The following is a 10,000-nucleotide window of genomic DNA, read 5'->3' as shown; positions in this document are numbered from 1 at the left end:
AGCACCCCCATCCAACTAAGGGGTGTCCCCCGGGGGCCAGGGGGACCTCGTCCAGGTCGGCCGGGCGCTTCCAGACGCCTACCGACACCGGTCAGGTCGGCGAGGCTCCCGGCGGCCCCGAGCGGGACCACAGGTTGCGGAAGGCGTCCAAGTGAGCGGCGGCGAGAGGCGGAGGCCCCCGGGGTCGACTCCGCGGCCCCCGGGTCGGTGTGCGGGCCTCCAGAGCTCGATAAAGTAGTGGTGTCGCTAGCGGTCGAGAAGGCACTTTTCGACGCCTACTGCCACCCCCACATGGCGGTAGGCGCAAAACTGGAAAATCGCCGACCAGAAATGTCGCTTCGTATAATCGACGTTTTTTTTGACCACCATTTTCAGGTGTCGGAGGTGGGTCTGGACGAATACCAACACCATTTCTGGGGTTTCACAACCGCCCGGCTTCTCCGACATATGTTGGAAAGGAGTAGCGATCGAGCGACGGGGGCTGTCGGTAGGCGGCCGCGGGTTGCATGTGTGCCCGGGACAGCACCCCCATCCAACTAAGGGGTGTCCCCCGGGGGCCAGGGGGACCTCGTCCAGGTCGGCCGGGCGCTTCCAGACGCCTACCGACACCGGTCAGGTCGGCGAGGCTCCCGGCGGCCCCGAGCGGGACCACAGGTTGCGGAAGGCGTCCAAGTGAGCGGCGGCGAGAGGCGGAGGCCCCCGGGGTCGACTCCGCGGCCCCCGGGTCGGTGTGCGGGCCTCCAGAGCTCGATAAAGTAGTGGTGTCGCTAGCGGTCGAGAAGGCACTTTTCGACGCCTACTGCCACCCCCACATGGCGGTAGGCGCAAAACTGGAAAATCGCCGACCAGAAATGTCGCTTCGTATAATCGACGTTTTTTTTGACCACCATTTTCAGGTGTCGGAGGTGGGTCTGGACGAATACCAACACCATTTCTGGGGTTTCACAACCGCCCGGCTTCTCCGACATATGTTGGAAAGGAGTAGCGATCGAGCGACGGGGGCTGTCGGTAGGCGGCCGCGGGTTGCATGTGTGCCCGGGACAGCACCCCCATCCAACTAAGGGGTGTCCCCCGGGGGCCAGGGGGACCTCGTCCAGGTCGGCCGGGCGCTTCCAGACGCCTACCGACACCGGTCAGGTCGGCGAGGCTCCCGGCGGCCCCGAGCGGGACCACAGGTTGCGGAAGGCGTCCAAGTGAGCGGCGGCGAGAGGCGGAGGCCCCCGGGGTCGACTCCGCGGCCCCCGGGTCGGTGTGCGGGCCTCCAGAGCTCGATAAAGTAGTGGTGTCGCTAGCGGTCGAGAAGGCACTTTTCGACGCCTACTGCCACCCCCACATGGCGGTAGGCGCAAAACTGGAAAATCGCCGACCAGAAATGTCGCTTCGTATAATCGACGTTTTTTTTGACCACCATTTTCAGGTGTCGGAGGTGGGTCTGGACGAATACCAACACCATTTCTGGGGTTTCACAACCGCCCGGCTTCTCCGACATATGTTGGAAAGGAGTAGCGATCGAGCGACGGGGGCTGTCGGTAGGCGGCCGCGGGTTGCATGTGTGCCCGGGACAGCACCCCCATCCAACTAAGGGGTGTCCCCCGGGGGCCAGGGGGACCTCGTCCAGGTCGGCCGGGCGCTTCCAGACGCCTACCGACACCGGTCAGGTCGGCGAGGCTCCCGGCGGCCCCGAGCGGGACCACAGGTTGCGGAAGGCGTCCAAGTGAGCGGCGGCGAGAGGCGGAGGCCCCCGGGGTCGACTCCGCGGCCCCCGGGTCGGTGTGCGGGCCTCCAGAGCTCGATAAAGTAGTGGTGTCGCTAGCGGTCGAGAAGGCACTTTTCGACGCCTACTGCCACCCCCACATGGCGGTAGGCGCAAAACTGGAAAATCGCCGACCAGAAATGTCGCTTCGTATAATCGACGTTTTTTTTGACCACCATTTTCAGGTGTCGGAGGTGGGTCTGGACGAATACCAACACCATTTCTGGGGTTTCACAACCGCCCGGCTTCTCCGACATATGTTGGAAAGGAGTAGCGATCGAGCGACGGGGGCTGTCGGTAGGCGGCCGCGGGTTGCATGTGTGCCCGGGACAGCACCCCCATCCAACTAAGGGGTGTCCCCCGGGGGCCAGGGGGACCTCGTCCAGGTCGGCCGGGCGCTTCCAGACGCCTACCGACACCGGTCAGGTCGGCGAGGCTCCCGGCGGCCCCGAGCGGGACCACAGGTTGCGGAAGGCGTCCAAGTGAGCGGCGGCGAGAGGCGGAGGCCCCCGGGGTCGACTCCGCGGCCCCCGGGTCGGTGTGCGGGCCTCCAGAGCTCGATAAAGTAGTGGTGTCGCTAGCGGTCGAGAAGGCACTTTTCGACGCCTACTGCCACCCCCACATGGCGGTAGGTGTAAAATCGGAATAGACCGGACCAGGAATGTCGAGGGGGAAAAAAATGACAAAGTCCTGGTGTGCCTAGCCTACGAGAAGGCACTTTGCGACGCCTACCGACATCCCCATGTGGCAGTAGGCGTAAAACTGGAAAATCGCCGACCAGAAATGTCGCTTCGTATAATCGACGTTTTTTTTGACCACCATTTTCAGGTGTCGGAGGTGGGTCTGGACAAATACCAACACCATTTCTGGGGTTTTCCAGTTTGAAAGTTTTATAAAACATGTTCGGTAGGAAGCACACTTTGGTGTGTCGGTTCGTCGGAGCAGCGACTCTTTGCCTCGTGGTGGTCCGGAACGTCTCTACGGGCTTGTCGCAAAGGCGTCAGAAAGTGGCATCTCCGCCGCCTAGGGCTGTCACCGTTATCGCTGTCGCCCCGCGCTCCAACTTGTTTTGATCCGCCGCCTTCGTTCCTGCCAACCGTGCGCCCGCTCATCGTCGTTAGGTTATAATACGTGGTACGTGTGTGTGCTTCTCCGTGGACCTAGGGCTGCTCGACGTGTCGAACGATATGTTGGAACAACTAACGGCTCCTTTTCCTGGTTCCATAGTCGTCGTGGTACCCGCGTCGTCAGCCATATCTATGTCCACCATGTTTAGCCGATACGTTTGCTGCAGCTTCTGCTTCCGCCTCAGCGTTCGCCGCTCTCAGCCGCCGCTGTTGTTGCTGCCGTTCTGCCATTCAACCACTACCTGCGAATCTTTCGATGATCGGCCGAACGACCCATCGCTGTGCGACCGATAAATCCTCCGGATTAGGGAGAAACGCCGCCGCTCTCTGCCGCCGTCGAACGGAAAAACGTACATTGTAACGAACGAACGAACGAACGAACGAATTAACGAACGAGCGAACAAACAAACAAAAATAGCCGCGGGGGATGCACTATGTAGATCCTGATCCCCTTGTAACCATACGTACGTTGTTCGATGCTCTCCCGTCCTGGAAGTCGCCGCAGCAAACAGGAGGATGAGCAGCAGCAGGCGCCGCCGCCGTAACCGCCGCCTGCCTGCCGCCTCCTACTCCTGTCAGCGTCCGATCTCACAGCCGTGTGAACGTTCGCTGACACCCGATTTCTTTCCGTCTGGCAAAACCTTGGACGTCCCGCTCGCGGTACACGTGCTGCAGCGACTTCTCGTCCGACAACGCATAAGCGTCGACGTCTGCCGCCGCATCTTCTGATACGTGGACGGTGATAGCGCTAGTCCCTTCTTGCGCCACCTCCACCTTTGTTAGCGCCAAAGAAGATCGATCGAGCAGTCGTGGTCGCAGTCGATTAACCCGTTTTCACCGTCCGCAGTTCCCAAGCCGCCGATCAAGTCGTTGCTCTTCTTGTTCGTTCTTCCCATACCGTCGATTTGCACGGCTGCCGGATGAGCCATCCTCTGTCCGGCGAAGCGCTCACGTCAGTGATCGATACTTGCACCGACAGTCCTCCCGCTCGCGACTCGGTGCTCGAATCGGACTCGTTCGTTTTTATCTCGATGCGATTGTGAAAAGGGGGACCGGTCGTCAATGTCGTGTGTGTCGACGATGTTGTTCGCCCGGTCCGCCGCGTTGTTGTCGTTTTTTTTTTTTTTTTTTTTCCCCTAACGTTCGCCGTCGCACGGACGAAAGGGTGAGAAAAAAAAAAAGCTCGAAAAAGCCGCCCAAAAAAATCGGACCGAGGAGCCGCTTGCGAGAACGCGCCATGTGCACGTTGTCTCTCCTCGGTTTTCCGAGCACGAACACGACGCCGGTCGGTCGGTCGGTCGACGAAGGCGACGACGAAGGTGACGGGAAAATTTACGCCGCCGCTGCCCTGGTCCAGCTCCTCCCCGATGACGGCTGTGATGTTGACGTTGACGTTGGCGACGACGACGACGACGACGGAGACGACGACGACGACGAGACGGCATCGATGGCGACCACGATGACGACGACCTCGACGAGTTCAGTCTGCACCTTGACCTCCGATGTCCGTGTGCACTGCCGTCGTGCTGTTTGTCGTTTGTCGTATGTATCGCTGTCAAGGGTGCCGTTGTCGTTGTTGTTGTCGACGTTGTTGCTTGCTCTCTCGTCTCGGTCGGTTGGTACGTTGATGACGACGACGACGACGAAGACGACGACGACGACGACGAGACGGCATCGATGGCGACCACGATGACGACGACCTCGACGATTCCAGTCTGCACCTTGACCTCCGATGTCCGTGTGCACTGCCGTCGTGCTGTTTGTCGTTTGTCGTATGTATCGCTGTCAAGGGTGCCGTTGTCGATGTTGTTGTTGTCGACGCTGTCGTCTGTTCTCTCTTCTCGGCCGGCTGTGACGTGGACGTTGACGACGACGACGACGAGACGGAATCGATGGCGACCACGATGACGACGACCTCGGCGAGTTCAGTCTGCACCTTGACCCTCGATGTCCGTGTGCACTGCCGTCGTGCTGCTTGTCGTTTGTCGTATGTATCGCTGTCAAGGGTGCCGTTGTCGTTGTTGTTGTCGACGTTGGTCGCTTTCGTTCTTTGAGTCTCGGTCTCGGTCCAAGTCAGGGGAGAAACAAAAAAGAGGCCATCAGCGCGGGCAGCGCGCTTCTACTGACGGCGAACCTCCTCGAAAAACAAATAAACACGTGCCCGTCGTTGTAGTTGTCTGTCTTATGTCGGTCGGTCGGTCGGTCGGTCTGTCGTTCTGTCGAAACAAAGTCCCAAATTCCAACGATACCTGGTTGATCCTGCCAGTAGTCATATGCTTGTCTCAAAGCTTAAGCCATGCAAGTGTAAGTTCACGCCACGCATTAGAACGGGCGAAACCGCGAATGGCTCAGGAACCGGACCTAATCCTCGGGACCGTATTCCTCCTCGGAGGCGATGGATAACTGTGGCAATTCTAGAGCTAATACATGTGACACAGGCCGCGATCGGTCGGCGCGCCGTCGTCGCCACGCCTCGCGCGCTGGCACCCGCGTCGGCCGTTCCGGGTCGCGGCGCTACATATTAGACTGAGACCGATGCGCGTCATTCCGTCCTCCCGTCGTCGGCGTTCCCGCTCGCGGGTCCGTTCGGTGGCGGGGCTCATAGGGCGGCGCGCTCCGCTTTGGTGACTCTGGATAACTCACTGGTCGATCGCACGAGCTTTCACGCCCGGCGACGGGTCTCTCGAGGGTCCGCCCTATCAACTGTCGACGGTCGGTTAAGTGCCTACCGTGGTTACTACGGGTAACGGGGAATCGGGGTTCGATTCCGGAGAGGGAGCATGCGAAACGGCTACCACATCCAAGGAAGGCAGCAGGCGCGCAAATTACCCACTCCCGGCACGGGGAGGTAGTGACGAAAAATAACGACGCGGGACTCTGTCGAGGCCCCGCGATCGGAATGAGTACACTTCAAATCCGTTAACGAGGACCAACCGGAGGGCAAGTCTGGTGCCAGCAGCCGCGGTAATTCCAGCTCCGGTAGCGTATATTAAAGTTGTTGCGGTTAAAAAGCTCGTAGTCCGAACTCGGGTTCGTGGTCGCGCAAGCGGCCCCGGGGCGGCGGCGCCATCGTCCGTCGTTGACTTTGGTCGTCCGTTCGCATTCCCGGCCCTTTCCGCCGGTGTCAACCGCTAGCATACCCGCCACGCGGTCCTGCCGGCGAGGTGGACGAGGAGGTCGTGATCGGGATCCGGGAAAAAAAAAAACAAGTGGTCGTCGGTTCGGTTCCGGGAGTAGTCTAACGGGGGGGTGCTACGTGTGTGTGTTTGGGTGTGTTCATTCGCATCCCCGCACTCTGACCCCCGCGCTTCTCTCCCTCTCCCTTTCCGCGCGTTCCTCTTTTTTTTTGAACCCCCCGGTCCGCTCCGAGTCCCTGCTTCGTGTCTTGTCTGCGCGCGTGTTGCGGTCGGCGGTTTCTCCTCCAAGGGTGCTCTTAACCGAGTGTCCGCGGCGGCCGGTACGTTCACTTTGAAAAAATTAGAGTGCTCAGAGCGGGCTGTTCAAGCTTGCATACGATAAGCATGGAATGATGGAAGAGGGCCTCGTCTACGTCTGTCGGTCTCCGTCTACGGCGAGGCAATGATCGAAGGGAGCGGTCGGGGCCACTCGTATTGCGACGTTAGAGGTGAAATTCTTGGATCGTCGCAAGACGAACTGCAGCGATGGCGTGTGGCAAGCACGTTTTCCTCGATCAAGAGCGAAAGTCGGAGGTTCGAAGACGATCAGATACCGTCGTAGTTCCGACCGTAAACGATGCCGACCGGCGATCCGCCGGCGTTCGCTTCCATGACCCGGCGGGTAGCCTGCGGGAAACCAGAGTTCGGTTCCGGGGGGAGTATGGTTGCAAAGCTGAAACTTAAAGGAATTGACGGAAGGGCACCACCAGGAGTGGAGCCTGCGGCTTAATTTGACTCAACACGGGAAAACTCACCCGGTCCGGACACCGGTAGGATTGACAGATCGATAGCTCTTTCTCGATTCGGTGGGTGGTGGTGCATGGCCGTTCTTAGTTGGTGGAGCGATCCGTCTGGTTGATTCCGATAACGAACGAGACTCCGGCCTGCTAACTAGTGCGCCGATGTCAGTGATTTTTACGGCGGGCTCGGCGTCCTCCGTGGCGCTCGGGTCCGGGTCGGTTTTCTCACGCACTTCTTAGAGGGACGGGTGGCAGAAAGCCACACGAGGCGGAGCGATAACAGGTCTGTGATGCCCTTAGATGTCCGGGGCCGCACGCGCGCTACACTGGAGGTATCAGCGGGGACTTCGCCCCGGCCCGAGAGGGTTGGGAAACCTCTGAACCACCTCCCGTGATAGGGATCGGGGCCTGTAACCAACCCCGTGAACGAGGAATTCCCGGTAGGCGCGGGTCAACAGCCCGCGTCGATCACGTCCCTGCCCTTTGTACACACCGCCCGTCGCTACTACCGATCGAACGGTCCGGTGAGGTCCTCGGATCTGGCCGACGACGCCGCCGGGCAGTGCGCGACGTGTCCGTCACGACACTCGTGCATCTACGCCTCGGCGTTCGATGCCTGGAGAAGACGACCGAACCCGATCGTTTAGAGGAAGTAAAAGTCGTAACAAGGTTTCCGTAGGTGAACCTGCGGAAGGATCATTACCGTTTTCCCGTTCGAGACTGGTTTGTTGTTTTCCGGCCTACCTCCTCTGTCTGTCGGCGTCAACGCCTCGAATGCGCGCAAACAAACCTATAAAAGGCGGAGCGAGAGATAGATTTGTGGTGACGCGGAGGTTTTTAAAGCCCCAGCTCTTCTTGCTTGCTTCCGCGTCTTACCACCTGTTTGTTTTTTCGCCCACCGCAAGTGATGGCCGCTTCTTCTTTGCCTTGTCGCCGCTTTATCGTTTTTTGTTTTTTTTGCAGCCGCTGTGCCACCGCCGCTAGCTAAAAACAAACTACTCGCGACATTGCAATGCCGTCACGCCTCCTCGCACAGACCTCCTCGCACACTACTAAATCTATATAAACAAAAACTAATATAAAAAACCCAAGTGCTGAACCCTGGACGGGGGATCACTCGGCTCGTCCGTCGATGAAGAGCGCGGCCAGCCGCGAGAACTGATGCGAATTGCAGGACTCAGTGAACATCGACACCTCGAACGCACATTGCGGCCCCGAGATCCCTTGTCTCGGGGCCACGTCCGGTCGAGAGGCGGAACGTTACATGTCTTTCTCCGTTAACGAAACGACATCTTGCCGTCCCCGTGCCCGCCCGGTCCTCGGCACGGTGGTAACCGGGACGTCGCAGGAGCGAGTGACGAGGGGGAAGAAAAATAAAAAAAGAATTGACTCCTTTCAATGTCTTTTTTTTTTTTAAAACCCTCTCCGGCCTCCTCCTTCGTCTCCCGCTGGCAGACCGCGGAGTCTTTTCCCTTTTCGACCGCGTGAAGAAACACTGTGGAGGAGGAGCAGGAGGAGTCTGTCCGAAAGCAGCCGAAGGGAGAACAAAACAAAAAAAAAAGCACCGACCTAACCGACTGCCGACGTAAGCGCCGCCTGCTCGTCTCGCTCTCTGCCTCATGAAGGTGTCTCTCAGCGACGCCTCGAGCAGCGCGACGAGCACGGCCGTCGCACCGTAAAAAGGTGGCCGCGTCGTAGGCAACGTCGGATGGGGAGGACCCACGCTTTTTTTTTAATTGTTGGCTTCTTCATTTTCGGTCGGACGGGCGCTATATCGGCCAGCCGTCGTCACACGGAGGGTACCGATCGAGATTCCTCTCCTCCAAACACCACACTCTACTAAAAACCGCCGCCCTCGGCTCGGACGAGACGACCCGCTGAACTTAAGCATATCGCTAAGCGGAGGAAAAGAAACCAACCGGGATTCCCTTAGTAACGGCGAGTGAACCGGGAGAAGCCCAACGCCGAATCCCGTCGCAAGTTAAAGGCTTCGGGACGTGTGGCGCATGGGTCGAAGGCAGCCGTTCGTTTTCGTCTCGCATAGTTCGGAGTTCCCTCGATCGGGGCCGCCCGCGGCGGGTGCCAGGCCCATTCGGTGCGGACGGCGAGCGACGGCCTTCGATCCGAGAGTCGGGTTGCTTGGGAACGCAGCCCAAATCGGGTGGTAAGCTCCATCCAAGGCTAAATACCGGGACGAGTCCGATAGTCGACAAGTACCGTGAGGGAAAGTTGAAAAGAACTTTGGAGAGAGAGTTCAAGAGAACGTGAAACCGCCCAGGGGTAAACGGGTGGGACCGCTCACCGCGATCGCGGGGGGACTCAGTCCGGTGCTGCCTAGGCTCGAGCCCAAACTCGATGTGTGTTCTTGAAAGAGAGGCCGTCGCGGCACAGGTCGTCGTTCGTCGTGTCCGCGGGGAACTCGTTCTCCGCGGGCCAGCTTTTGTGCCCGCGTCGCCGACGAAGGAGACGGGCCGCGTGGATAGCGGGAAGGGAAACGTGGTGACGACCGCGGCGTCGGTAGGTGGCTGCGTCGGTTGGCTGCGACGGAGGGGACTCGTCCTCTCGATCGCTGCTGCCGCCGGGCCCTAACCCGCCGCATCCGTCGCCGCCGCTTCTTCTTTCCTCCTGCTCCCTCCGCGCGCGACTCCGCTGCACCCGTCCCCTTCTCATCGCTCGGCGTAATCATGGCGCGGGCGCTTCGGCGCGACCTCCGCGCGGCCGGCACCGGACGCACTTCCCCTCCGGTCCGTCGTCGCGACCCGTTCCCGGCGTGCAGGTCGAACACGCGGGTTTTTTTCCGTAGGCGGCAGGCGTTTCATCACCCTGAAAACCCCCGTCTTCCCACCTTGTGAAGTCGGGGGCCACCGGCCGTCGGGCCCGCGAACGTAACTGCCCCTTTCTGCCGGGAACGGAGGAAATCTGACACGATCCGTTACACGTGGCGAGCCGGTCCGTTTTGATCCCGCCGGAAGTCGCGTGCGGGCGACGCACTCTGTGTGTCGCTCCTTAGGCGCCCCACCGTCTCGGGCGCGTGCGCGATGAGAGGCGGGATAGGACTGGCGCGGCCTCGCCGTCACGCACCTCGCCGACGTTTCGGGTTCTTGTCGGGGGCAACCCCGCCCGCGCCCGTTTCCGTTTCCGGAGAGGTCGCTCGGCGACGCTTTTTTACTCGAGCCGCCCGCCACCCCGGGTCAGCGACGTGCA

General features: G+C 60.1%; 2 non-coding genes and 1 pseudogene across 2 annotated transcripts in view; all 3 read left to right on the top strand.

The window, feature by feature from the left end:
* Positions 1–5,126: 5,126 nt before the first annotated feature.
* LOC145273401 (small subunit ribosomal RNA) lies at positions 5,127–7,498 on the top strand (annotated as a pseudogene).
* Positions 7,499–7,893: 395 nt separating this feature from the next.
* LOC145273318 (5.8S ribosomal RNA) lies at positions 7,894–8,051 on the top strand. The gene has a single exon (XR_013866313.1). It is a non-coding gene; the product is annotated as a 5.8S ribosomal RNA (ribosomal RNA).
* Positions 8,052–8,646: 595 nt separating this feature from the next.
* The window catches only part of LOC145273228 (large subunit ribosomal RNA), a 5,725-nt gene continuing 4,371 nt past the window's right edge, over positions 8,647–10,000 (top strand). The window contains exon 1 of the ribosomal RNA XR_013866254.1: positions 8,647–10,000. This exon is cut by the window's right edge and continues 4,371 nt beyond it. This is a non-coding gene — a ribosomal RNA (large subunit ribosomal RNA).

The sequence above is a fragment of the Euprymna scolopes genome, unplaced genomic scaffold, assembly GCF_053919585.1.
Source record: "Euprymna scolopes isolate OS-2025 unplaced genomic scaffold, ASM5391958v1 sca1, whole genome shotgun sequence".
Lineage (NCBI taxonomy): Eukaryota > Metazoa > Mollusca > Cephalopoda > Sepiida > Sepiolidae > Euprymna > Euprymna scolopes.
Note: the sequence above shows the minus strand (reverse complement) of the source record. Positions and strands in the feature narration are given on the sequence as shown.